The sequence below is a fragment of the Aedes aegypti genome, unplaced genomic scaffold, assembly GCF_002204515.2.
Source record: "Aedes aegypti strain LVP_AGWG unplaced genomic scaffold, AaegL5.0 Primary Assembly AGWG_AaegL5_hic_scaff_1143_PBJ_arrow, whole genome shotgun sequence".
Lineage (NCBI taxonomy): Eukaryota > Metazoa > Arthropoda > Insecta > Diptera > Culicidae > Aedes > Aedes aegypti.
In genome coordinates this window covers 39705-67332 of record NW_018734563.1, presented here as the reverse complement: position 1 = coordinate 67332, position 27628 = coordinate 39705, and the positions used below count along the sequence as shown (strand labels likewise).

General features: G+C 38.6%; 1 protein-coding gene across 1 annotated transcript in view; it reads left to right on the top strand.

Annotated features, from left to right (window-relative positions):
* The first annotated feature begins 616 nt into the window (after positions 1–616).
* The window catches only part of LOC110680277 (serine/threonine-protein kinase OSR1-like), a 32942-nt gene continuing 5930 nt past the window's right edge, over positions 617–27628 (top strand). The window contains exon 1 of the mRNA XM_021856098.1: positions 617–1108. The gene's annotated coding sequence lies outside the window, so the exon portion shown is untranslated. The remainder of the gene's footprint in view (positions 1109–27628) is intronic.

The following is a 27628-nucleotide window of genomic DNA, read 5'->3' as shown; positions in this document are numbered from 1 at the left end:
CTATATTTTCAAAATAGTAGGCCTTGGAAATTTGACGTCTTCAGCAATAATTTTCAGCATAAAACAATGAACAACTTTGCCGAAGAAACCATACACCTAAAATGTCATTTGGCCGAAATGGCATATGAGTCATTTATGCGAATAATACAAAAATATATGACTTTATGTCAAAAAATCGGTCTCATTGAAAGGACCATTTTCGCTGAAGACACCAAACCTCTATCTCTTCATTCCGAAGAACTACAGGTTGTTTCCGCGTTTTTTCGATTCTGCCCCAGTGTGCGATGTTACGGCCCATACAAAAACTGAATAATATTCATACAAATGCGTTACAAGCGGGTGGGTGGGTATCCAAAATAGCCAATTTTAGCGTTATGAAATAAATGAATGAGCCCTTTATTATTCCAAAAATATCAAATCTAAATTCAAACAATTATGTTCACAACTCTTAACAATCACGTGTTTAGCGCCTTTCAAAGACGTTCAAAATGCGCCACGAAAACGATGAGTGCGTTCAATGCTCACCATCCTTCCGACCAACCGCGGGCTAACATGGCGCCCGTTGACGTTTTGCGTTTGCTGGACGCCGACGAAAACGTCAAAACAAAAACGAAGATAACAAAAAGTTGTCAGTCAGTCGATAGTCAGTCGCAGTCAGCAGCGGAAAAACAGGCCCAAAAGGAAAAATACACGAATCATCGTCACAGAAGAGTAAAAACTGCAAAACGAAACGAAGAGGAGTCACAAAGTTTTCGCCCTGCTCGCTCCGGTGTCGAAGAATTTTTTCGAGCTCGTTTTTGCGGATGCCCCGTGTCGTGGTGGCGTTATGAAAAGTGCTTGCGAATAAAGTGTTAGCGGATTTCGGATTCGTTTCGACGCGAAAATTGTTGCCGACATTATCAGCAGTGCAGGAAATATATTGTCCAAAAATATCAAGTTCCCGGATAAAAAGTGCTTCTTCGATTTGTGGTGATTTTTGTGCACGGAAAGCTTCGAGAAGGAATTGATTTTCTGGAAGTGTATTCTTTGGTGTCGTCGCAAGAAGCAGTTTGGGAATTGTCCATTGGAACACCGGTTTCTTTGCGGATATCCAGTGATTGTTGTGCAGGTAGGTTTCGTTTCTAAATTACATAATTTCATCGCAAATTGCAATCCCGTTTCTGACCTTTTATTTTTTGACAACAAATCACTGGGTCAAGAAGAAAGTGCGATTCTTGAGGAGGTGGAGGTAACAACGACACAGGCGTCTTCAGGGGTTGATCAGTGGGGGAGATGGAAGATGATGAAATAATTGTAATTGTAATTTATTAAACGTACGATATCCTGTTAGTTATACAACTATTAATCGGGACAAGGAAAGCAAACAAATAAAAAGAATAACAAACTGTTGTTGCTGACCTTGAGATACAGTGACTCGATTTAATATTCGTACAGAAATTAATGTCAAGTTAGTAAAAAAAAAACAAAATATCGACTTAAAATTACTAAAAAGTAAGTCTTTATCTAATACTCATACATTTTGCAATATAAGACTTCATAGGGTGTTTTATGTATTTTGGACAGAGCGTTAGGCGTATATAATTTGGGCACCTACATTTGAGTTTGCCGTAAATGGCCAAATTATAGGGCTCATTCACAAATGTCATAACGCTGAAGGGGGTGTCCTTGACATGTTACAGCTCATATAAAATTTGAAAAATTTTCATACAAAATGCATTATGAGGGGGTGGGTGGGTGTCAAAAATGGTAAATAAACCCATATACGCGTAACGCTCTGTCTAAAATACTTTGATCATATATTGCGACATTTACACCCATTTCGACTTCGCCCAAAAGTATTACAGTCAAACCTCCATGAGCCGATATTGAAGCGACCATCGAGTCATGGAACAGGTATTCCTTGGAAAGCTGTTTGAGGGGACCATCATAGTAACCATGATTTTTTGAATTCAGTATGGTTCCATGAGTCGATATCGAGTAATGGAACATCGAACAATGGAACGCGGATTTGAATGGAAATGAGAGTTCGTCGCTGTTCCAATTTTGACATTGCGCCACATTTTTTTAAATTCTACTCTGATAGGAGTCACTTATAAGAATTTACCACAATAAATCGGCTTAAAATTCATAACTCTGCCTTATGAAACCAAAATTTGAAAACAAAAACGTTTTCGCGGCAACCTGGTATCGAGCCAAGGACCTTTCGATCGATAGGCCCGTGCGTACACTCCGCGCCTATCGACGCCTTGTAGTGGGGTGATGCTAAAGATAAAGCGTTCGTATAGCAGTAAACGTTCTACCTTTCATAAGGAAAAATGTATGAATTTCGATAGTCTAGTTCACAGCGTGCATACATCCGAGGTCTGTCAACAAATAGGTTTTTTCCGCATTTTGACAGTCAGTGATTTTAGTTTTTTGTCCCAATAAATCAATTGCATAGCGTAGCAAAGTCAAAGAACATGCCACAATGTAGAGAAAAACTTCATCTACGAGTTAAAAATGTCTATACACACCAATATATTCTGGACCCTCAATTTCTGTGTGTAACGTGTTGTAACGCTTACATGAATGAACCGATTAGATTTAATTAATTTCAGATAAAATAAACACATGTTCTATGTACAAACGGTTGATGCAAGTACGAAATAGTCCTATATTTCCAAATGGCATACGAATTGAGTTGATCTTTCGATTTAAACTGGGAATTTTCAGGAAAATGGTCCAAAATATAGAGGGGTCCAAAATATATTGATTACCCCATATGGATTTAAAATATCTATATACAACCAACTTTCGTTCGTTGCACTAAACCTGTAGCCCACTTAGTGAAAGACTTTCACTAATCGGGCTGAGTTTCGAGCTGTCAAATAACATAGAACAATAGAAAAACAGAATTACCAACATTGATAAATTGCGTCTTATGTCAGAAAATGACGTTTGGCTTCGTTTTAGGTGGGCTATAGCCCAACTAACGGGAGCCCAATTAAAACGTAGCCCACTTAAAGATAGTGCAACGAACGAAATTCGACTGTATCGAAATATCATATGCAGGGATGTTATAACAGTTGCGAATTTCGCGTATTTCACGGATTTGGTGCGCCAGGCGCAAAAATCGCGAGTGAATGAAATTCTGTCACGAAAATCGCGGATTTCCCAAATCATGCCAAAAAAAAACGCTAATACAGGTCGAACTCGATTATCCGGGATTCGATTATCCGGAATTTGTTTTTTGATGTTCTTGTTTTTCACTTTTCATGCATAAAGGCCGGTTTGCTACTGACAAGAAAAGGAATCGCCTATCTCGATGCGTGGAAAATTTCTCCCAAGAAATGGTCAAGAAAATCACTTTTTTCTGATCGCAGTACGCAGTTGAGAAGAAATATAACTTCAAAGGGGGCTCTCTGTAGGAAATTTCTTGACCCTTTCAGTCAAGGAATTTCTTTACTTTTCTTGAGCGAATACTTAGCTTAAATCTGTGATAATTTGAGAAAAGGGGGGTTGGAAGAAGTGTTTTTTTTTTGTGTATGCTGGTCATTTTTTTTTTCTTGCGAAGTCCCCTAACGTTCTTAGAAAAAACTTCTGGTTACGCCACCGCATCATATAAATAAAATAACGAAAAAAGATAATATTTAAGTTCTTTTATCGAAGATTTCAATTTGTTTCTTAGTGATTCGATTATACGGATGATTCGATTATCCGAGTGAAAAAAAATCGATACTCCGGATAATCGAGTCCGACCTGTAAATTGTTTTGATATGAACAGTTGTTTAGTTCATCATTAGTGAATTTGTATTCAAAAATGTAAACTCTCGTCTCCCCATTAAGTGCTGTAAAGTGCTCTTTATAGTTTAATCACTAGGGCCCAGTTTTGCTGTTTACATGAAAATGTATTCAAAGTTTTCGATTCTTCAAATGAAACACAGTTTCATCGAATCAGTTTCAGTTTTATACAGAAAAACTGTTTTTTTTTTATGTTCCGATAATAACGATGATTTCGGATTCTTGAAGTCAGGCTTGAGAACTGTGACCACTATTTACCACAGTTCATCAATTCTGACAGTCAACCAAAACACAAAGCAACAGCAGCATCAATACCATCAGGCGTTACGCTCACTGAAAAAAAAATCCACACGTCAAGGTCGTGTGTTTTACTTATAGATTTGCGCAATAAGAAAATCACGACTCGAGTGTGGTACCCATATGATTTGTTATGTGAGTCAAAACATGAATGTCTAATGTTTAAATAATGAAAAATGACTGCTTTACTTATTGAATACGAATGTAGTGGCTTAACACAGCCATGTGTGATTGAACATTAATATCGTGAGATTGAAAGAAAAAATTTGGTAGTAGAACCCTTGCTCCCCGAAATATGGATTCGAGGCACTTCTGTTTGTCGCAAGCTCACTTGAATGTTTTTTTTTCACAAACGAGTCAGCCAGCAACAAGCGGAGCGCCGCAAATCCATAACTTGGGGAGCCCGGGATTAGCATATTTCATTATATTCGAAGCTGAAAACTAGGAAAATCTGTTAGTGGAATCCGATTTTTCTCTAACACCATATTCAATGCTGGAAGTAATGCAAATTTTCCTCCAACACTTCAGCTTCAGAATTTGCTTCTTCTCTTTGGAAGCATGATGGTGATTGTCGTTCGACCCGAAGTCAAACCGCAATTTAGTTCGCTATGGGTTGAACACAGATAATTTAGAAATTTGGAACACGGTAATCGGCAGCAAGCTTATCGATTTTGAATCGACCAACTTGAGCATGATGATCATGACACAAGATAACCATAAGTAAATACACTGATTCCGTGTTGGGTCATGATCTATGCACTCATAGGTTGACGCATAAAAATCTGAACTGGAAAGCTTCTGGAACTCATGTGGAAAAAATATGGAATCCCTGTTGTCGGTTGTTGAATCAGTCCATAAATCAAAACTAAAGAATTGAATGTGTAACACACACGAAGACTGCAAGAAAATCATAACAAATTGATATGGACGTTCATGGATCGATCCATAATTTCAAACACATAGATCAAACATGTGCTGCCAACGGTTCACACACTTTTTGAATGTTTTTGTCTCTCCACTATAATCGTTTTCGGGCAGCCATCTCGAGATAAATGATTGAAAAAAATGTTAAATAATTCAATCGCTAATATTTCGCTTGTGTTTTTAACTAATTGAAATCTATTAGCGCTTATAGCAAGAGCACAATCATTCCGTTCCGATACATACAAACAAGTTCAATTTCATCCATTCGACACTTAATAAAAAGCATTGAAGAATCTAAGATCTGAACAATTTTGAATGCTACCATTCTCAAAGTGCACAAACCGAGAGGTCATAATTTAGAAGTCGGCCACGTTCTCGCGATCATCGGAAAGGGAAAGAACGTTAGCTAGACAACCATTGTTACTAAACACCGAGTATACCTCTGTATATTCACAGTTGCCATGGAAAGAATATTGGGTTAGTGGGATAAGGAAAAGATCTGTGAGTCAACATACTCACGCCTTACCAGATTCCCGATACTTACTTAATACATGATGGACTACAATCCGCTACGTTTAATCTACGCCGAACGGATAATTCTTCTCCACTGGGCTCGGTCCTGAGCCAATCGCTTCCAGTCGCCCTGAACGTTAAGTGCCCTTAAGTCCTCTTCAACTGCCACGAAGCCGACGGCCTTGTCCGGGTTCTCTACTGAATATTATTTTTGCTTGTCGCTCTTCCGGCATTCGTACCACGTGACCAGCCCAACGCAGCCTGCCGTGTTTTATGAGCTTGATAATATCCACTGCTTTATATACTTGGTACAACTCATGATTCATGCGACGCCGTCAGATGCCATTTTCTTGTTTACCGCCGAGTATTGTTCGCAGCACTTTACGCTCAAAAACTCCAAACGCTTTCCGGTTGACCTCTTTTAACGTCCAGGATTCATGGCCGTATAGAGCAACCGGAAGGATAAGTGTCCTATATACCGCGAATTTTGTTTTCGTCTGCAGGCTACGGGACTTAAGCTGGTTACGATACTAGTTGATAAACGCATTGTACATTAGAGTGATGCAAATTTTGAAATGTTTGCTCCCCTATGCTTAAACGATTTTAATTATGGTAAATAGCATCCTTGCAAAGTTTGAAGTGATTCGGAAGAAATTTGACGGTGCACACGCCATTTAAAGTTTATGTGGAGATTACTATGGAAAATGCCAATCTTTTGTGTTCAGCCCTCTATCTCTTCGTCATGATATTTTATGGGAAAGTGAACAAATTCGTCTAATGTGAAATCTTCCAAGCTACAACTTTGCCGAAGACCACTTTTTGATTGGACCTCAGGATAAATTATTATTCATCATCATAAAGTTGGTTTGCACACAGCATGCTTCGGCAGGCAACAGTGGTGCTCCTGGCGGAAAGAATAGATCAAACCCAGGCTACTATGTTTTACAGCAAAAAAGCAGTGTTGCTCTGAAAGTAATTGAATGATCATCTCAGCATGATTTACACTTTGTTATCAAAAATAACAAATTATGTTTACGTCCCATCGAAATGTGGTCTTCGGCAAAGTTGTAGCTGGGAAGTGTTCACATGAGATGAGTGTGTTCACTTTTCCATATATTATTATGACGAGCAGTTAGAGGATTGAACACAAAAGATTTGCCTTTTCCATAGTAATTTTTTTTTTTTTATGTTGCTAGCCGTACAGTGAATACTGTCCAAAGCTCTAAACTAGACTTTAGATAGTAAATAGGACGTAATCCTTCTGAAGCAGTTCACCAGACGTGCACGGAAAGATGGCTTCCAAGAAGACACTGTTGCGATCTGTCTCAGAAGGTTACGGTAGAAGGTGGGAAACGTTCTTTTCACACTATCACTTCACTTGATAACTATTAGATTACTTCATAGCACTATTCACTGGTATTGATATCACCATCTTCATTACCACCGGATTTTCTACTAACAACGTCACCATTATCTATATCAATTTTGTTATTAACATCACATCTATGACCCAGCCACAACACAATACTACTGCTTCATCAAGTTTAAAGTATAGAACTTCTCATTAAAAATAATCACTGTAATAAATAAATCACATCAACACTCAATATCATTATCTTCATTAAAAGAAAAGTAGGATTCTCGTTTCTTATATCACTAATATTCAAAATATCACAAACTATCATCACTCTAATAATCACAATCTTAGTAGCTTACTACCATTAACCACACATAATTATTCGACACAATAACGTCATCTCACATAATAATATCACATTATCACTATTTTCTTAGTAACATGATCAAAACCAGCAACGGAATTATTCATATATCTTCTTAAGGTGATCCTGCCGAGGGCTGAAGGCCGTATAACAATGAGAACAATGTCCTGCAACAATGAAGCGCATCGCACAGCAATCACAAGTACAGATTATACTACAATCACTTACACTTACAAAAATTCAACCTCGGCGAATAAACTGTTTCGAATTTTTTACCGGCCGATAATATGTCATTACTAGGATCTGTTATAAGAAGAAATTTGTTCTTGACGTTGCTTGAAAACTCTAACCGACACTATCAGATTATTAAAATTGTAGTAATCTCTGATAATTTGGTGTTTTAGGGTAATGGAATATAATATTCTTACCTTTTCAGTGTTGGGGGTGTTAGTGATTAGTTCGTACTCACTTATATCCTAGTATTTTTCTCATGAGTTACTATTCCTATTCACGGTTACGGGTACCTATAAATAGAGATAGCGATTAGTCACACGTTTTTTTAGTCTGACGGCATTCTTATAATATATTCAATGCTATAATGAAAAACCTAATCCTGAAATGACGCTTGTTGACGAGAAGAGAATGATATAATTAGTAAATTAGTAAATAGTGATATTATTAGTAAAAGAAATGAATTTAATAAGATTCTGTTGTATCCTTGTACGGCCATGTGTGTTCCTGTTCAGCACGATTTCTTCAATGTAAGGAGGTTTTGATTAAACTGTTACCGGATGAGTGTCTGGAAGAATAAATAAAAAACGTATAGAAAAAACAAACAAGGACCGCTTCATCATAGACCACGTAAAGTATCGGTTCGCGGTGATGCTAATCAATAGTGTTCATTAGAAAACACTTTTGATTATTATCACCATTGGCACCACTAGTGTGCATCTTTCTCTTCAGAGTAAAGATACATTTAAGCCCCGAGACCTGACAGCAGTCAAGCTGATCACAAGGTTGTGCCTTTGCCCAGGGGATTTGCCTTTTCCATAGTAATTTCCATATAAACTTCAAAAAGGGTGTACAACCAAATTTCTCCCGAATCACTTCAAATTTTGGGAGGATCATTTTCATCATAATTGACATCGTTTAAGGTGCAAGAAAGAATGAAGCAAATGTCAAAAATGAAAAAGCAGTTTTCTCCCTTGAAATCAATAAATCGGAAAAAATAAAAACACACAGCATTTGTATTTTGCAAATAAAACAGCTGTGTGTATTTATTTTTTTCGATTTGTCGATTTTAACGACGAAAACTGCTTTTTCATTTCTGACATTTGCTCCATTTTTACTTGGGCCTTAAGCATAGGGGAGCAAAAAATTCAAAATTTGCATCAGTCTATTGTACATCGAACAATTGTTCATTGATGCCCAGTGCCATCACAAATCTTGAATTTCGTTTATTTTAATATATCAATAAGACTTGTACAAGTTTTATCGAAATCAGTTGCTCAGATCTGCAGTTATAAAGTTGGTCATCTTGTATGAAACGGGGAAAAAGTTTTAAATGTATAATCCAATGTACTGTATATTGGCCTATTACTGTCGGACTATTACCGTAATCAAATTGTTTACTTGGAGAATTGGATCAGGTCGGTACCATACTGCCCATAACTGCATATTTGTAACATTCGACAAAAGTAGGCATTGAGTAAATGGAATACCAAGTGTGCAATTTATGGCAGTATGAGAGGAAACTAAAATTTCTAAAAATTACCAGGAAATCAAAAGTGCCTATTTTAGGCTGATATTTTGTACAACTCATATTGCATACTAGGTGAATAGTCAGAAAATAATTCTGATAGAAATTTCATTGCTATTACATTACGAGGCGCATTTATAATCTCAATGTGACTGTTATGCGGTTATAATTACCATTGTGACAAAACAACTTGGTATTTTTTTCGAATTTTCTAGAACAATCTCACAGATTTTAGTAAGTTGATCGAAAGTATTTATCATTTGATGACTCTCCCCGGTATTAACTCCAATTTGTCAAAAATGTCGAATGTGACTGTTATGCAGTTATGGGCAGCATATGTTTGCCTCATTTTCTGTATTAGGGATCCCAAATTTAAAATGAGGAAATTTATTATTCTTAATTTTGTTTTATTATATAACAGAAAGTTAAAGTGATGAATTTACCCCTAGATTACGGTATTAAGAAAAGTGCATAAATTTTCATGAAACACAGAAATTTGTTAAAACAATTAAATTTTTATAATATTATTTTTAATAAAAAATGATTGGGTATTGTGACATGAAGATTTCAATGACAAATGGAATCATTTTTTGGGCGCGGATTGGTGCTTCTAAGCGCGGATCGAATTTCAGAAGTCGCGATTTTCGCGGATGACACTTTGATGTTTTTGTAACAGCCCTGCATATGATATTTGAAAGGAAAAACATCCTATATCGCTAAGTGACCTGCCGTTTAGTTTCGTAAGATTCGAAAAAAAATCTTTGTTCTTGTTAAGATACATTACAGTACAATTCAAACAAAAACTGCTTTTTTAAATACAAAAATAAATAATATATGGAGAAAACCCTACAATTGTTTTCCTTATAGGCAGTGTTTCAGAAAGACCTAGTAAATCGATTCGTTTTTTTTTGTAGCGCCAGCAAAGAAGTTTATTTTTCGTTTCGCGTATCTTGCTGGGCAGAGTAGTGTATGGTTCTTTGATTCCGTTGCATGCTCCTGCGGGGCCGACGGAAACAAGATCAATCGTGTCCAGTTCGCGTTGTGCGAGTAAGAAAATATATTCGTGTTCATTCGAGGGTGTACTACCAACTGGTGAGCTCGTTCCATGCTTATGACTACAAATTTTAATCGTGGCAACATTAGGTTTATGTAATTGTCAAACAAACTATGGATGCTATGGACTACAAGTTTCTACATAAATCCTTATTCCTGTTACATATAATTTTAGTACACGTACCTTTCTTTTTTCATTACTAAAAATAAAATTTGAAAGTTCGACGTATGTTTTTAATCTTCTACCAATATCTTTTGCCCACGAGACAAAAATGCAAAACCAGTTTTAAGTAACAGTCGTATGTTTCCTCCTTATCCACGGATCGCATCGCCGACCAAAGGTGACTCCCATATCTCTTTCCTGTGAGCACTTACACCATTTTACGAGACGTTTTCCGGCGGGCCGCTCATTGTTAAACTAGCATGACATGTGAATGGCGCTGGTCACATTTTTTGTTGGTGATTACGTTCCCGTCTCTTTTTAAGCGTTATTCTACCCGGTTTTCTTGTTTCGTGCTACCAGTAGATGAAATACATTGCTTCCTTCCTGCTGATTTGATTTAACATGGAAAGATTGAAAAGTTTGTTAAAGCGCCATTGTTGAATGAGCTCCTTCCAAATGTGACGCAAGAAGAAACGTAAACCTTTTCTGGAAATAATCTTGGTGACACTGTTTCATGAATCCCTAGTAAAATTCTTGAAACAATCTTATCCATGTTTACTTCAACCATTTCTTGGCTAAGCGGTACCCCTGAAACAGAGCCTGCCTCTGAAACCACATCTGTAGGAGAAATAGGGGGAGATCCCCCAGTACCGGACACTTAAGCCACTAAATTCATGATTCGAAAAATATTGGTTTTATGTGCTCGTGTTACCCATTTATGATAAATATTATCATTTTTATAGTGTACAAAAATAAATTTGAAAATATAAGTATGAATTTTGACATTGCATTTGGATGATGTATTTTAGTACCAAATTGATCGATCTTGAAAGGTGGCACCCAATACCTGACACAATCTGGAAATGCCTCGAATACTGTAAATTTGAACATCATTGAATGTGTTTACTTTAGGAATAGTATATTATTGCCATTTCAATGCATTTGCAACATTTACAAGAACAATTTGAGTATATCATAGTTTGCAAGATGTCCATCAAAAACCTCTTTCTTATATGATGAAAAATAGCACATTTTACGATTTTGTTCTGAATGTTCATTTTTCTTAATTTTATAGCATGTTTGATACCATGATCGACGGAATCCATGAAAAATGAATGTATTTTGAGACACTCGTGCAATAATTACAAAAATATCATATAACAAATCAGGCTGTCCGAAACTGGGGGACAGGAGGTGCTTAAACAAATTGTAATTTGTCCACATTTAGTCCAATTATGGTACAAAATACATTCATACTATCAAATTAGGATTATGTTCGAATATGCTTGCGTGATCCAAAGTATTTTTTCATATTCAAAATAATTACTAAATAGACTCAAAATTAAGGCAATACGTCAATTTTTTTGAAATTTTCAATCTTTTGTACTTTTTTAAAAAGGCATGCATATTTCAAGGATGTGTTATTCTACGCAAACATTAGTCTCCAGAATAGCTTCCTTTACTACTAATACACCATCTTGATTGGACCATGATTTCTCAATGTTTCGACTTTGTCCGGTATTGGGTGCTGTCCGGTACTGGGGGATCTCCCCCTACCTTCTGAAATTAGAGGACGGAAATCTTGGCGGAATACTCAAAATAATAAACTTTGAGTTATTCTTGGAACAACTCATGAAGAAATTCTTATAGAATTCCTAAAATAATTCTCGCATTCTCTGTGTTTATGAAAAAATACTTGTAAGTATTCTAAAACGGCTCCATTAGGAAATTATTGGAAGGACATCTGAAGGCACTCTCGGATGGATTCTAAATAGAATTCTTGGAGGAATTTCACAAGAAACGCCTGAAGATATTTTGGAGAAATTCCTGGACGTTTTTTTTGCAGGAAATCTCTAAGGAATACATAAATATTTCCAACAGCATTTTTAGGAAATATAATCATCAATTTTTTAAGACTGAATTTTTTATCGGTGCGCCCGGGTCTAGAACTAAGAGGGGGACTCAGAGTAAGGGCGCGGCCAGAGTAGACGCGAATTTCGAAGCGAAGCGAAAATCGCACGGGAAGGAATATCAATTATTAATAATGAAATGTCAAACTCCAAAGGATTTTGCGCGCCGCTTCGCGTCACGCGTCTACCTTGGCCAAAACCTAAGGCGCCGTCCACAAATAACGTAACGCTCTAGAGGGAGGGGGGGTAGGCGCAAGCGTTACGGCTCATACACAAATTTAAAATTTTTCATGCAACCGTTACGGAGGAGGGGGGGGGCAAAAATTTTCAATGTTAGCGTTACGTAACAAATGGATGCCGCCTAATGCAATTTATTGGAAAAATATCATATCTTTGAACTTTACAAAACCAATCATATCCCACCCCTAGATACGTCATTGACCGCGTGCTATGGTTAGTGCACCATGGTGTTCGCCAGTTCACTACAGAGAAGTTCAGCCTGTCTGATACCTACCCATAAAAGTGAAGCAAAATATGTATTTTTAATTTATCAATGTAACAACCTATAAATATTATTCCCGAAATACAATCACTCCCGGTGATTCCACAGAAACACGCAAATCATTCTTCAAAACAACTCTGCAGCGTTTTCGCCACGCGCTCGTCTGGCCATTCGCCCCCGTCTTGTCCCGTCTGCCTACTGGTTGCGATGGAACCCTGATGGTTCTCTCGCACTTAGCTAGGTATTGGACTTGAACCAGACTGTCGTCACCTTAATGTTTGCGTTTGCGACATTGCTATCAAACTTACCAACACACAGCAACAACAGTGACCGCGCATCTAAAGCAGGCCTAGAGAGAGAGCATCAGCAACAGCAAAACGGCACGAGTCGAGACAGCTCCGGCAGTGTGGAATGATGGCTAAAATTGTTGGAAAAGATTTGGCCTCGCATTTTATGTGGAAACATGCAGTCCTCAACGAGAGCGTTCGGATTTTGGCAAAATTTTGGCGCCTGGCAGGAGCTTACCTTTGCTGGCAATTACAGCAGAGCTGTTGGACATCATCCTCGATAACGCCACTATAGCCGTAGATGCCCTTTTACAGATATATTCAACGACAAGCTGAGCTTGTCATCGATTATCACCCCAAGATGCCTAAGGGATCGACTATATGGTGCAATCACCTACCGAGATAAGTGCCCGTTGCTCGGACTCGCGGTTATTGACCACCACCACTTCAGTCTTGTGATTGTCTAGACTTCATCCATTCCTCAACTATGGAGATAGAGTGCGTTGCTGTCGACTCTACTTCCTCCATCGATTCGCCATAGTCGGCGAAGCCAACAATCTTAACACCCGTCGGAAGGGGCAGCCTCAGTACGTCACCGTACATCGCATTCCATAACAATGGGCCAAGGATTGAACCTTGAGGTACTCCCGCGGTAATTCGACCGCTTTTCTGCCCCTCCTCTGTGTCATACAGTAGAATCCTACCATCACAATAGCTTTCTAAAAGCTTACACAACTGCACCTGTACGTATACGTCCTATAGGATATCGCTTCCCAGCTTGCGCTGTTGAACACATTCTTCACATCCAGAGTGACTACAGCGCATTAACGAATGCCGCTCCTTTTATGGTCGAGTTATCTGAGCGACGAGCTGGATAACGTCCAGAGTAGATTTACCTTTTCTGAACCCAAACTGGTTTTTGGACAGGCCGTCCGCACCTCCCGTGTACGGTACTAGCCTATTGAGGATCAATCTGTACTCTTTTTCTTGGCGTCCTTCTTTAAGATTACGACCATTTCACTAAACCAAGTCCGCCTTATGCTCCGCACATCTGCGCCCAATGGCGATAAATTCTCCGTGCTTCGCATCGCCTTCAGAACCTCGACGTATTTCGCTTCCTCCGTTTTGATAACGAGGGCTTCGCCTAAATTCCCGTTCAGCGCCCTCCTTGGGCTCCGTTTTCAGTTTCCTTTGTTTTTTTCTTATTTCCAACTCGTATCCACGGGTTGCTGTTGCCTTGCGCCCGTTTTTCCTGTGGATGCAATGCCTGATTCGGGTTATCCCGTGGCTCCTTTTTCTTGGCTTTCTTGGCCTTTGGCTTGGCGTTGGCCTCTCCTTTGTTGCCGTATCCTCTTGATCGCGGGGCTTGGCTCGTGCCAGCTTTTCCACTCCGGAGGACGGCCGCGTAGGTCACTTTTCCCTTAGTAACTATACGTCTTTTCGCCACGTATTCATTCTCGGAAGGTCCCCTCTTTCGCATCGCGTATCGAATAATATCATCAGATATATTCGCGTTGCCTGTGAAGGAAAACACTTCGGTCTGACACGACTTAGTGTCTTTTTTGCCTTCTACCTTGCCAAGTTGTTCCTTGGCTTTTCGTAGTCCTGCTTTGCAGCTAGGACTGATTGTCGCAATTTCAGTAGACTTGTTTTCAAGTCTTTGCTGATATTGCATTTGCTCTTAACAAACTCGATGACATCAAGTTGCTCAGCAGCTACCTGCATTTTAGGGAGGTACTCCCTATTGCGATCCATGGCCTCGATTAGTCCCGGACCATCGATCACCTCACATGTTGAACTGGAGCGGCCAGTGCCTGCCGTCGTCACAGTGTCTACGCTTTTGTCCACACTGTTCTCACTTAAGTTGACGTTGGTCGCCTCCTTCCTTGGCGGGAACCTTAGCCGATTACTGATAGGTTCAGAAGCCTCTTTTTCATTTTCCGCTAGTTGTTTGTTCTGGTTGATCATCTCTTATGAATCCGCCTAAGAGCCGCTATCGATCTCCGATGGAACAGTCGCCTTTATGACCCCATGGTTATCTATGCAAGCAGGGTGGCCATGCTAGGGTTGACATAGTCCTTCATGGGATACCATGTTCAGAGCCGGATCGGCGCAAGTCAGGTAATTTCCGTCTACTACGAGGCGACGGATTTGGAACGTACTCTAAGGTCTGCCACAGTTTTACGGGACGGGAAGCCTGCACCATTAGCTTACTCGCCTTTTCAAGCCAGTGTCATCCGACCGACCCTACTAATGGAGTAGAATGTCGCCGCTATCACCCTCAACGCATATAATCCAATACATGTACCGTTACTTCTCCTTAGACGTGCGTTGCCAGTACTGGCGTTAGTCCCAATATGCTCGAAGCACTCCTACTCGTAGTTCCATGTCTTGTCCGTTTGTGTCGCGACCAGTATGCCATAACCAGGATCTTACTGGCATAAATCCTGATGTACCGTTTGGCGCTCCTATTTGTTTTGACTATGATTCTTTGGTACATTGATCGCTTTGAATTCGAATTTTTGCAGCTTCATTTTTCATTTTTTGTCAATTTATCAAAAAAAAATATAATGTGGACTTTATAATACCAGGTAATAATGAGCTACTCTGAAAAAATCATACAAATCAATTAAGAATTCTTGGAGATATCTAAAAATTACGATATGATGTTTTTTGAAGTTTTTAAGATCTTTATTTGGCCAGCATCGTACCAGAAACCTAAATGCTCATTATTCAAAGACGGCTGCACCAAATTGCTACATTTTTTCACAACATACTCTCATTAATGTATTGTTCCGGAGAGTGAACATCCGAATACGATAAAAATTCTGTAGCCTGATAAACTAACGGAGGGTTATGGTTACGCGTCGGTCCCCCAAGTAATTTTGGAATACCTTCGGAACGAGATGACCAACGATAAATATCGACACAGATTCAAAAACTAGAAGAGTTTTTTGAAAACTTGTAAAAAATGGTGCATAAATATTGAAAAACAAAAAAATTATATCGATTTGAATATTCATTTTGCGGTAAAAAAATGAAGCTGCCGGGTCAACCATGGTTCATCAGAGCCCATTGTGAACTTCACCACATCCTGGGCAATACCCCAACTCGCAAAGGTTGGGGTCCGTTAAGCCCCGGTAGATCTCTTATCGTAACGCACTACGTGAAAGTGATCTACCTGCGTTACAAGCTCATCCAAGGATTGTAAGCCCAACTAATTGATTTTTTTCCTCGTCTGTAGGGCCTTTTAACCACTGCTTCCATTGTTTAGGAATATTGTGGTATGACCCATATTTTATTTGGTGCTCATCGAATATCCTTTCACAATTGAGATGTGTTGGACATTGGTTGATGTTTCACACTATCCCAACTGGGCACAACTCGTTTTATAAAGTCTATTACCCTATTAGGACTACCTTGCCAAATTTCCAAGGGCTCAAAAAACCCTTTTCCAAGTGTTAACATTCTTTGATTAAGCAATGCTCCGCAGTTGCAGAGTAAATGCTCAGCAGTTTCGTTTTCAGATTGACAAAAACGACACTCAGAGGATTGGATTTTTCCTATCTTTTTAAGATGATACCTACTTGAGCAGTGACCGGTCATCAGGCCTGTTATTACCCTAAGATTTCCTTTATTTAGATTCAGTACAGCCCGGGCTTTTGCTAGACTGGGTTTCGTGAATCTTTTCGCTTGCTTGGATATATCCGTGGCGTTTCAACTGGATTCTACCATGGACATTTCCCAATTTTTCAGTTTCATCCTGAGAGTGCACTCAGGAACACCACAGAACGGTTCAGGGCTGACAAAGCTCGAAGCTGCACCCTGTCTTGCTAGATTGTCGACGATTTCATTCCCCTCAATTCCACAATGACCGGGCACCCAGTACAATGTAACTTCGTTCCTGCTGGCCAATTGCTTCAAAGAAAGAATGCATTCCCACACTTACTTTGATCTACATGTGAATGCCTTTAGAGTATTCAAAGCTGCTTGACTGTCCGAGAAAATACAGATCTTTGCAAACCTATAGTTTTTTTTTTGAGACAAACATTTGTACAGTCAATAAGGGCTTGTATTTCAGCTTGGAACACAGTGGGACTGCGGCCCATAGCCCATCTTTGACCTGTCGGTATAAAATACAACAGAACCTGGAAACGTAAACTTGGCCCACCAGAATCCCAAATATAGCGGCTTGGTTTAACCACATTAAAGGGAACATCATAGTTGGTCTTCGTTGTCATCCAATCTTCTATTGTTTTCATATCTGAATTCTAATTGAATTTCTTCATGATCTTAATGTGACCAATCAAATCACCATCTAGTATTTTATTGTAACGAATAAACTGCAAGGCATTTTTTGCAGCTTGCAGTTTAATGAATTGATGCAAAGGCAGTATATTGAGATGGTGTACTTTTGATTGCCCCTGTCATTGATATACAAGCAAGTCTTTGCAACTTAGCCAGCTTCTTTTGAGCGGTTACCTCATTTGTCTTGGGCCACCATACCAGTGAAGCATAAGTAATTTTTGGTCGGCCTATTGCTGAATAAATCCAGTTTAGGTCCATATTAGGTCGCAGTCCCCAAGTTTTTCCAAGGGCTTGCAGACCTATAGGGCATTGGTACCCTTACTTATGACCTTGCTCAGATGAGAGTTCTAGTTAAATTTCTTATCCAAAGTAACCCCAAGGTGTTTAATTTCTTCCGAAAATTGAATTTGAACTCCATTCAAAGAAGGCTGTGTAAGCTTTATCGTTTTCCTTCTGGTAAAAGGCACGATAATAGTTTTTGAAGGGTTTACGTTTAACCCCTTTTTTCTACACCATTTGAGAGTAATGTTTAACGCAGTTTGCAACCGATCGGAAATCGTGTTATCCAACTTCCCACGAACCAAGATGGCCACATCATCGGCAAACCCTTCTTCTTCTTCTTCTTCTTCTTGGCATTAACGTCCTCACTGGTACAGAGCCTGCAACTCAGCTCAGTTCATATGAGCACTTCCACGGTTATTAACTGAGAGCTTTCTTTTGCCTAAATTGCCATTTTTGCATTCGTATATCGTGTGGCAGGTACGATGATACTTTATGCCCAGGGAAATTTCCATTACGAAAAGATCCTGGACCGACCGGGAATCGAACCCAGACACCTTCATCGTGGCTTTGCTTTGTAGCCGCGGACTCTAACCACTCGGCTGAGGAAGGCCCCCAATATCGGCATGTCCAATTACCTCAAAACCGTGAACTTTTAGATTTCTAAGGAGTTCGTCTACTACAAGAGACCACAGTAAGGGCGATAACACTCCTCCTTGAGGACATCCCTTAGTAGATCTTATAGATATTTGCGCACCTCCTAAATCAGCAGAAATTGTACGATCATTGATCATAGTCATAACCCATTCGATAACACTTTTATCCAAGCCCCTTCCTTCCATCGCTGAACTCATAGAGCTATAGGATGCATTATCGAATGCTCCTTCAATATCGAGAAAAGCAACCACGGCTATTTCTTTGCCTTCAAGAGATTTCTCGATTTTATTTACCAGCGACTGTGGCGCTGTAATGGTAGATTTACCTGATTGATACGCAAATTGGTATTTACAAAGAGGCATTATCTATTGAACTTGTTGAATTGATGAAAGCATCAATTATGTTTTTCATTGTCTTTAAAAGAACAGAGGAAAGGCTTATAAATCTGAAGGCTTTGGGAGTTATTGTTTTATCTTTGCTTCCAGCTTTTGGAATGAAAACAACTCAAACCTTTTGTCACGCTTTTACAATATATGAAAGCGCAACACTTACTTTGAATATTTCGGTTAAGAGCGGACAAAGCGTCTCTTGTCCTTGTTGCGGTGAGCCTGGGAAAATGTCATCTTTCCCGACCATACATGGCTGGCTTCATCTAAGACCTGTTATTCATCCGAATATGGGACCGATTCAGGGAAATGAGTTCTCATCATTACTTCCAATGTTTCAGAAGAGTCAACAGAAAAACTGCCGTCTTCTTTTTTAAGGCTACCTAGCCCAATTGAAAGGTCTTTTGAAAGAACTTTGTGCAGCCTTGCAGCTGCAGGAGCGTTGTTGATGCTTTCACATACCCGTCTCCAGTCCTTACATTTGGCGTGACTTGGTTCTCTGTTGTATTCTGTTAGGGCTTTTTTGTATTCATCCCAATCTAAAGTTATCTTTGCTCTATTAAACAACCCCCTGGATTTCTTCCTCAATCCTGCCAGCTTGTCATTCCACCAAGGAACATCCCTGTTAGATGACATTTATTGAATAGGACAGCTAGCATGATAAGATGAGACCATTTGGTGAATGATCCCATTACAGGCATCATTATACGAATTCTTATTCGTTAAATAAAAACGATAGAGATCCCAATTGGTTTTCTGTAGGTTTCTAAAGCTTTCTGTTATTTCTGATCCAGCTTTAAAATTGAACCGGATTTGTTTATGATTTGACAATGATTCTTCATCAGAAACATGCCAGTTCACAATCTTCTACAGATCGTGAGATCAAGAACCTCTTGTCGGATAGAGTTTACAAAAGTAGGAGAATCCCCTCTATTACATATGTCTATGTTGTTAGGCGACATGTAGTTTAAAAGATCTTCTCTTTTATTAATATCGATGCTGCTTCAAATTGTATAATGGGCATTTGCATCGCACCCTATTATAAATTGGGTATTAATTTTCTTACAGTAGTTGACAAAATGTACGACAGAACATGGAGGCATATCTTCAAAATCTCCAGGAAAGTATTTACAAGAATAGCTGTTCGTGGTTTGGACTGAGTTTCGTCGTACAAAACTCAACAACTGCTCGAAGGGCAACCAAGTACCCTATCATTATTTACCCAGTGCACTTGAATTAGTCTCACATTAATATTTTCCTTGGTATACCTTCTGCTGAGCACTGCTGCGCCCTTTGCATGATGAAGGTTCACCTGGATAATTTTTATTCGATTCATATTACCTTAACATGCTCCCACTCGTATCAAGCCTCTGATTTGAGGCTAAATATGACTAGACGATTATTTCGGAGCAGTACAAGGTCAACTGCGCCATTGCTCTCGGTAGCATAGTAAGGGCATTACTGTGGAGGGTGCCTCGGTACTCCACAGGCACCGTTCACAGTTAGGTTTCTTTTGATCCCCCTAACCATTCTTTATAGACACTGTATGCTTTTAGCCGCCTGACACCATGAATTAGGGGCCACCTGGATGATGGACTTATAAAAAAAAGACAATTTTCACCGTCTTCAGCACATAGAACGATCACTAACATTAGACAACAGACAACACGAAGCACCCAGTAGCCCAGCGATGAATTTTTCGTTTGACGAAAAGTTTTCACCGACTGGAGCGGGAATCGAACCCACACCTCGTGGCACAATACGCCTAGACAACTGACGCCGCTAGCCGCAAGGCCACGAAGCCCACAATATATACCACCGGAACAGGCAATCCGTAGTGTTATTTCTAGCCTTGTTGCAATCGGCTACCGACACTACACGGCTATCTAGGCTATTCGAGTATAGAAGCTGATATTGAGGATCAACTTCCATTGAGGCCGAATAGCCAATACTAATTGTATTTACTTCACAATTTATTTCAAATTAGTTGATCTACTGGTCTTTAAATTGCGGCCATTTAAAATTTCAAGGTTCGTCTCGGGCTTTTAAGAATTCACAAAATTAGATTCGTATTCGCTATTGGCGTATTTTCTCACTTTCACACTCTCACATACAGAAAAACATGCTTAATTACATTCTGCTACAGAAGCATATCCCGATTCGTCACCCCTTCAATCAGGCACAGCCAACCATCGTTAACGTTCCTATCGTCACTGTTTCGAATGCAGTAAAATCGAATATTTTTAGTTTTATTTCACCGTGCGCTTCCTCCCCGCTTGAACCACTTGGACTGCACTTCCTTCCTCCTTCCTTAGACATTCTCTCCATTCCATATCGCTTGATTGTGATTTCGATGTTTCGCGTACGGTTCGGTGCTAGATAGGTATGTGTATTGCTTTTCCTTTATATTTTTTTTTCACTTTGTACGTGGACAACCGGACGGAACGTGACGAATACTAATAGTTACCTGCACAAACCACAGAATACACCTTAATTACAACAGGCCCTTAGCTCGGGGTGTCATTCCATCACCATCATCATCATCGGTGAATCCTCATCGATTCACCGCAATTCAAGGTAAACCCTTGCTGCCTTCAGTGGAATTAAACAACCTGATGACACGGTTGAGTTATCTTATCACAATACCTACCAATTCGTTCCTCTGTGCAGGCAAGCAGGCAGGCAAACCGTTCGCTACGGTGGTGTCGTCTCATTGCCGCCGTCGCGACGCCACCACAAGGCAGCGCGCGATTGCAACGTCAACGTCCAATGCAAACAGTTGGGAGGTGAACAACAGGGATTCCTAACGTACGGTCCGCCGATTCATATTATGTGGCCCGTGAAGACCTGCACGGATAAAAATCTCATCATGATTTACAAGTTATGAAATTGGATAGGTCATGACAATCAGGAGGATAAATCGTGGTTTCTGGAATCATAATCGTGATTCTCCTTAAGCGTAACATCCGAAGTGATAACTCTAAGCGGTGCGCATTGTATCAACTCATTCAAACGACAAAGCGAGTTTGCGGTAGAGTACGAGGCTCTAAATCGGAAAGCTCTAGTACTTTTATTTTTTTCTTTAATTTTGTCGGATGTGCGAGTCATGATTTTATGCATTTTGATTCATGATCATCCACAAAAACATAACGCATGTGGGAGACTAAATCATGATTCCATCAGTTCAAATCATGGTGTATTTTCATAAGATGAAGACACTTTGGAATCATAAGTCATCATAATGATTTTGGGATTCTGATTTTTACCAGTGTGACCCTTTTGCTGCTCTATCAACTTATTGTTTGAACATTCCAAGAGTAATTATTACAACTTTAGTTTTTTTTCTATTTTGAAGATTGTAGTTCTCTTTCTTCTAAATTCGCTTGACTTTTGGAATGTTTTAAAAAAGTTTCATTAAAAAAAACTTGGGTTTATAATTATTAAATACAAAAAATATCTCCAAAAACATTGTTCGGCGAAACTGAAAATGAATCAAGTTCGAAAAAAGTTGTCGACAAAATGTTTAACGCCGAACACATTTATACTGAATCATTAGGTGGTTTCTCACAAACTTCTAGCATAGCATAGTCACAAGTGTCGACATAAACCATTTTCCTGTTTCATATAACTTTAATATACACATACCTTTCTTTTTGTCATTACTAAAAATAACCTTTGAATAGATCGACATTATAAATGTCGATGTACTTTTTTAATCTTCTACCAATATATTTTCACCGAGAGAAAAAAAAATGCAAGACTAGTTTTAGGTGTTATATTTTTACTGCTAGCCTTAACACACTGTAGTGATTGTAGATATCCAGAGGTATTCTCGGTCTCTTGAAGCAACAATCAATACACTCTAACATTTCTTCCTTATCCTAACTGACTGTATTGTCTTGGCTGGCTCCGTTATTGATCAATAATATGAGAACTGCCCGACGGAATTCAAGCCCACGACTCTCAGCTTGATCTTGCTGTATAGCTGCCCGTTTACCGCTATGGCTCCAGGAATAAATTCTGGACTTTTTCTTGATTTTGCCAAAATTAAAAAAAATACTGCGTTTAAAAATGTCCGCCGCACAATATTGTTTTTTTTTTTTAGATTTGGCCCGCTAGTTAAAAAGTTTGGGAAGGCCTGGTATTCAACGACAGCGGGCAGATAGATATAGCGACATAGCAGCTATTTGGGCACCTACCTGCGAAGCAAGAAAGTTGCATTCTTTGCCGAGGGGAGACTTTTGTTTTTTTTTATTGTACCTGATGTTGACTTTGTCCGATAAGACGAATACGACGATACGATACGCGGTACAATTGACAACAATACAATTGACGTCAGTTTAAAGTTCCTCGAGTACATCTCACAGGTGGTCATCGTGGATTTTTGTGGCGCGATTGCACTTGCACTGCTGCGGAAGGTGCTTCTTCTCGATACAGTCATGCGTAAGTGCGTATGAATCACTCATTCATCGTGCGCATCGGGTTTACCATGTACTAGGGATGTCTTCTATTTTGATAAGTGGTTTGATGTTGAAATTAATATATTTGTTTTTCAATATTGTTTTTATTTTACCAATTAATTATCCTATTGTTTCTAATGTTACACCTCAACTGGAACAGAGCATACTTTCAGCTTAGTAGTGTATTTATGAATAGTTTAGGTCGGATTATGTGCTTATAATACCAATCGATGAATAGGAGGAGATCCCCCAGTTTTATGTAATCTTGTTACCCATTAATAATAAATATTATCATTTTTGTAGCGTACAAAAATGAAGTCAAAAAAAATGAATTCTTGTTAATTTGTACATCATCGAATGTTTTCACTCCAGAAATAGTATTTCTTAGTAAATTTTATGAATTTGGAACATTAATAAGAACAATTTAAGTTTCACACAGTTTGCAAGAAACCTCTCTCATATATGATAAAAATTACACATTTTACGATATTGTTCTAAATGTTCATTATTCTTATTTTTATTGCATGTTTGATACCATCATCGACGGAATTCATTGAAAATGTATGAATTTTGAGATACAGGTGCAAAAATCACAAATATATCATACAACAAATCAAGCTGTCCAGAACTCAACTCAATTCACGTTTTGCCGTTGCTATTTGGATTGAAAATTCATAAAGAGATTGTTATGCCTTTATTTTTCAATATGGGACTACACCAAAAAATATTTTTCCACAACGTTTTCATACAAAGAGTGTTAATTTGTATATGCATAATAAAGTATAAATTAAAACATGGACGTTGTGACAATAAATGGTGTTTGTTCGAAAATCTACACGGAACAGTACAGCTTTCCAGCAATTCCTCATTTTTCTAATAAGCAATTTATCTTGAGAATCTTCCAAGAGTCTAGGATTTTTTTTTCGAAGATCCCTCCATGGATAAGTTTATGAAGTATTCCAACAGGAGTTGCGTCAGAGATTACTTTACTAATTCCGTTAGAAAAACCTATCGGATTTTTCAGACATTTCTAAAATGTAAAAAATCCTTGACAATTCCCTGGAGTACTCTGGAATAATTCCTTCGATAAATTCTTAGAGAACTTCCTTGAATTATTTTTTTCGGTGTTAAGTCAGAGTCAAAACGTGAGAAAAATGTCATTAGATCCCAAATTATCTTAGCTTCATTTCACTTTGATCAGATTTTATGAATATTGTAAACTGCGAGAGATATGCAAGAAATTTACTTTGGTAGATCAATAAAAATCGATGAAAGTATGCAGTCAAAGCGGACCAAGTGCTTTTTACCATAACAACAAAAACGATCAGCGCGCTGAGGAATGCGAAAAAATGCAAGACATTCCAAGTGATTTGTTAAATTTTTCGGCATCTAATGATTCTCCTTCTCATTCATCAAAAGAAATTCATAAATCATAAGGGCGTAAGCCACATGATCGATTTATCTTCATAGATCCTCTCATCAGTGAATGAAAATGACAAAATGCAAGTTTGTTGGCATTTTTCCACTTCAGGCCGCTTGACAACGATGTAAACTTGCGTTATATGGTGAAAAGCTGCTACAAATTTGCATCTTGTCACCTTTATACGGAAGAGAGGCTCGATGAAGAGAAATCGATCATGTGACTTACGCCCTTATTCCAGCACACGCTTAAAATATTGCATAATTTGTTGCACTTGATTTTGATTTTTGGCTATTAACCGTTTTTGGATAGGTGGTCTGAAATTGCAAACAGCAAACAGAGCGCACCAAGTGTCAAAAGCAATGAACTGTTTGATTATTGCATTTTTAAAGTCGATTCTAGAGTTCGATAGAAGGGTTTGGTAGTTATATGATGTATGCATGGAAAATCCTATAACTTCCGCTTGTTGGTCCAGCATATTATTGCCGGTATTCAAGATTTTCACTTGGTCCACTTTATCAAAACCTTATTTTTTCAAGTTATCATCTTAGCATGGAATGAAAGTTTTCTTCCGTGCACCTAAGGCGCATTTAAGGTGAAGATAAATCGAAGCCAACCCTTAAATTTTCAAGAGCACAACAAAATCTAATCGATTGAGTTTTCAGCTTAAATGGTTGTTTGGATCTCCAAATTTGTGCTCTTGAAAATTTCAGGCTTGTTCACCTTAAACCAATGAGCGCTTGTGGCAAATAAAAGTGGCCCTTTCGATCTTGCTGGGTAACTGTTTGAAGCGAAAAAAAACGCGTTGCGAAACATTTCCCATCATTTCTAACCTTCACAGTACTGGGCGTCGACATCAATGTTTCAAAATTCTCTACCTTCACCCTCGTTCGACCGATTCTGATACAATTTGCAGGAAAAATCTCGCGTTAATTTGCCAAAGACCCTATGTGACATTGAGAGTCACTGTTTGTTTACTTTCTTTTCAATCAATAACTGAGCCACATTAACCTCTTCTGTTATGTTTTTGTATGAAACGCTAGCCAAGGTCATCGCCTTTCGATCTATAGTGGAAAACTTTCCAAAAGCTTTTGTAACGCACTGTTATAATCGAAAGAGACCGAGAGAAGAAAGAATCTTTCATTGTTAGGTTTTTATGAAAAGATATGCGAGAAATCATAAATAATTATACTTTCGATTCAACCATTGAAATTTTGGAATTTAGTATTAGTTCCGGATTTAGGTCCAAACTTGTTGGGGTCTTCTTCTTCTTTCTGGCGTTACGTCCCCACTGGGACAGAGCCTGCTTCTCAGCTTAGTGTTCTTATGAGCACTTCCACAGTTAATAACTGAGAGCTTACTAAGCCAATGACCATTTTTGCATGCGTATATTGTGTGGCAGATACGATGATACTTTATGCCCTGGGAAGTCGAGAAAATTTCCAACCCGAAAAATTTGTTGGGGTACCTAGGGTTAATAATGATAATTTTAAGGAAAATGCAAAAAAAAACCTTATAGAATACTTGTAACTGATCTTTCTTACTTGATACTTGATGGGCAACAATTCCTAGCTATTGCTATTGCGAATGAAGAAGTCTTATCCATTGGACCCGGTCCTGGGCCAATCGCTTCCAGTCGCTCTGAACGTTAAGCGACCTCCACAACTGCCAAATCCATCTGATGCGAGGTCTTCCACGGAGGCGATAGACGCTCCCTGGTTCTCTGCTGAATATTAGTTTAGCTTGACGTTCCTCCGACATGCGAGCTAAATGCCCAGCCCGCCGTGTTTTATACGCTTAACAATATCCATTTCTTTATAGACTCGGTATAACTCGTGATTCATGCGACGCCGCCAGATGCCATTGTCCAATTTAGCGCCGAGTATTGTTCGCAGCACTTTACGTTCAAATACCCCAAAAGCTCTCCGGTCGACCTCTTTCAACGCGAGTTTGGTCTTCGTCTGTAAGCTGCGGGACTTTAGCTGGTTACGAAGTCCCTAAAAAGCCCGACTCGCAGCTGCAATACGCCTTTTTACCTCGCGAGTAACATCATTATCGAAAGTTTCTAGAGTTCCAAGGTACACAAATTCCTTAACTACCGTCAAACGGAGTATCTTGCAACAGGGGTGAAACATGCAACACTTCGACATGTAACCGAATTGTCATTTTGTTTAGCATTGAGTTGAATTATTATAATTTATTCCACCGTTCATTGTCCTTAGGTATACAACATTATGTTTTGGCAAGGGTTTGGGTATTGTTTCTTTTTTGGTTGATTTGCTGGAGGTGAAAATCATATTACACATTAAATTCTATGAAATTAGTGCTGAAAAACGTTCCTCGTACCACACAAACGGTAGAAATATGTCATTCTAGGCATTTGCTATCTGCTACAGTACTTAGTAGTGTACAAATTGACAATATAAAAGTTTTGATAATTTGATGCTTAAATACTATAAAAATTCAAAAATGTTCTTGGCTACCCTTGTAGGGCAATTTTGTTCTCCATTGTTTGATATTTCTTGCCATTTGTTATCGAAAACATATGAAAAGGCATAATTGAACATTAAACATCAGTAACATTAAACTTTTTGTACCTCAATCAATTCAATACCGATTGGGTACTAAATATTATAAAATAAACATAAATCGCGTTATCATTAGATTTATTCCTGTTTTCTTCATAAAAATAATGAATAGATTTGAAAATCTGTTTAAAAATTAACTTGCAGATTTGCAGACGAACTTTTTGTATGATATATGATGAAAGTTGTGTCAAATCACCAACAGAGACCATTTTAAGACATACATATCAATACGTGATACGTCGCTTTGATTTAAATACGATACGTAAATACGTAAAAAAAATGTGAAGTTAAACCTAATTTGAAGCAAAGTTGTATTAAAACGTTTAAACGGCTTTCCAATAACTGTCAATACTTATAATATTCTAAAATTTCCCCGTGTGGACACCCTATGCAATGCCTATGGAGACTTCAATCGAATTGGTTTAATACTCATAATTCAATCAAAAATAATTAGTTTTCTATAATTAAAGTAGCCTGTTTCTAATTATTGTCATGCTTTTACTGCAGAAAATTATTAAATGATCATAAAAACACGATATAGGATATATTTTTAATAGTATACTTTGGGTAGCACTGTGTGTTGCATGTTACCCCACATCCCAGAAAACCAAAAACTGATAA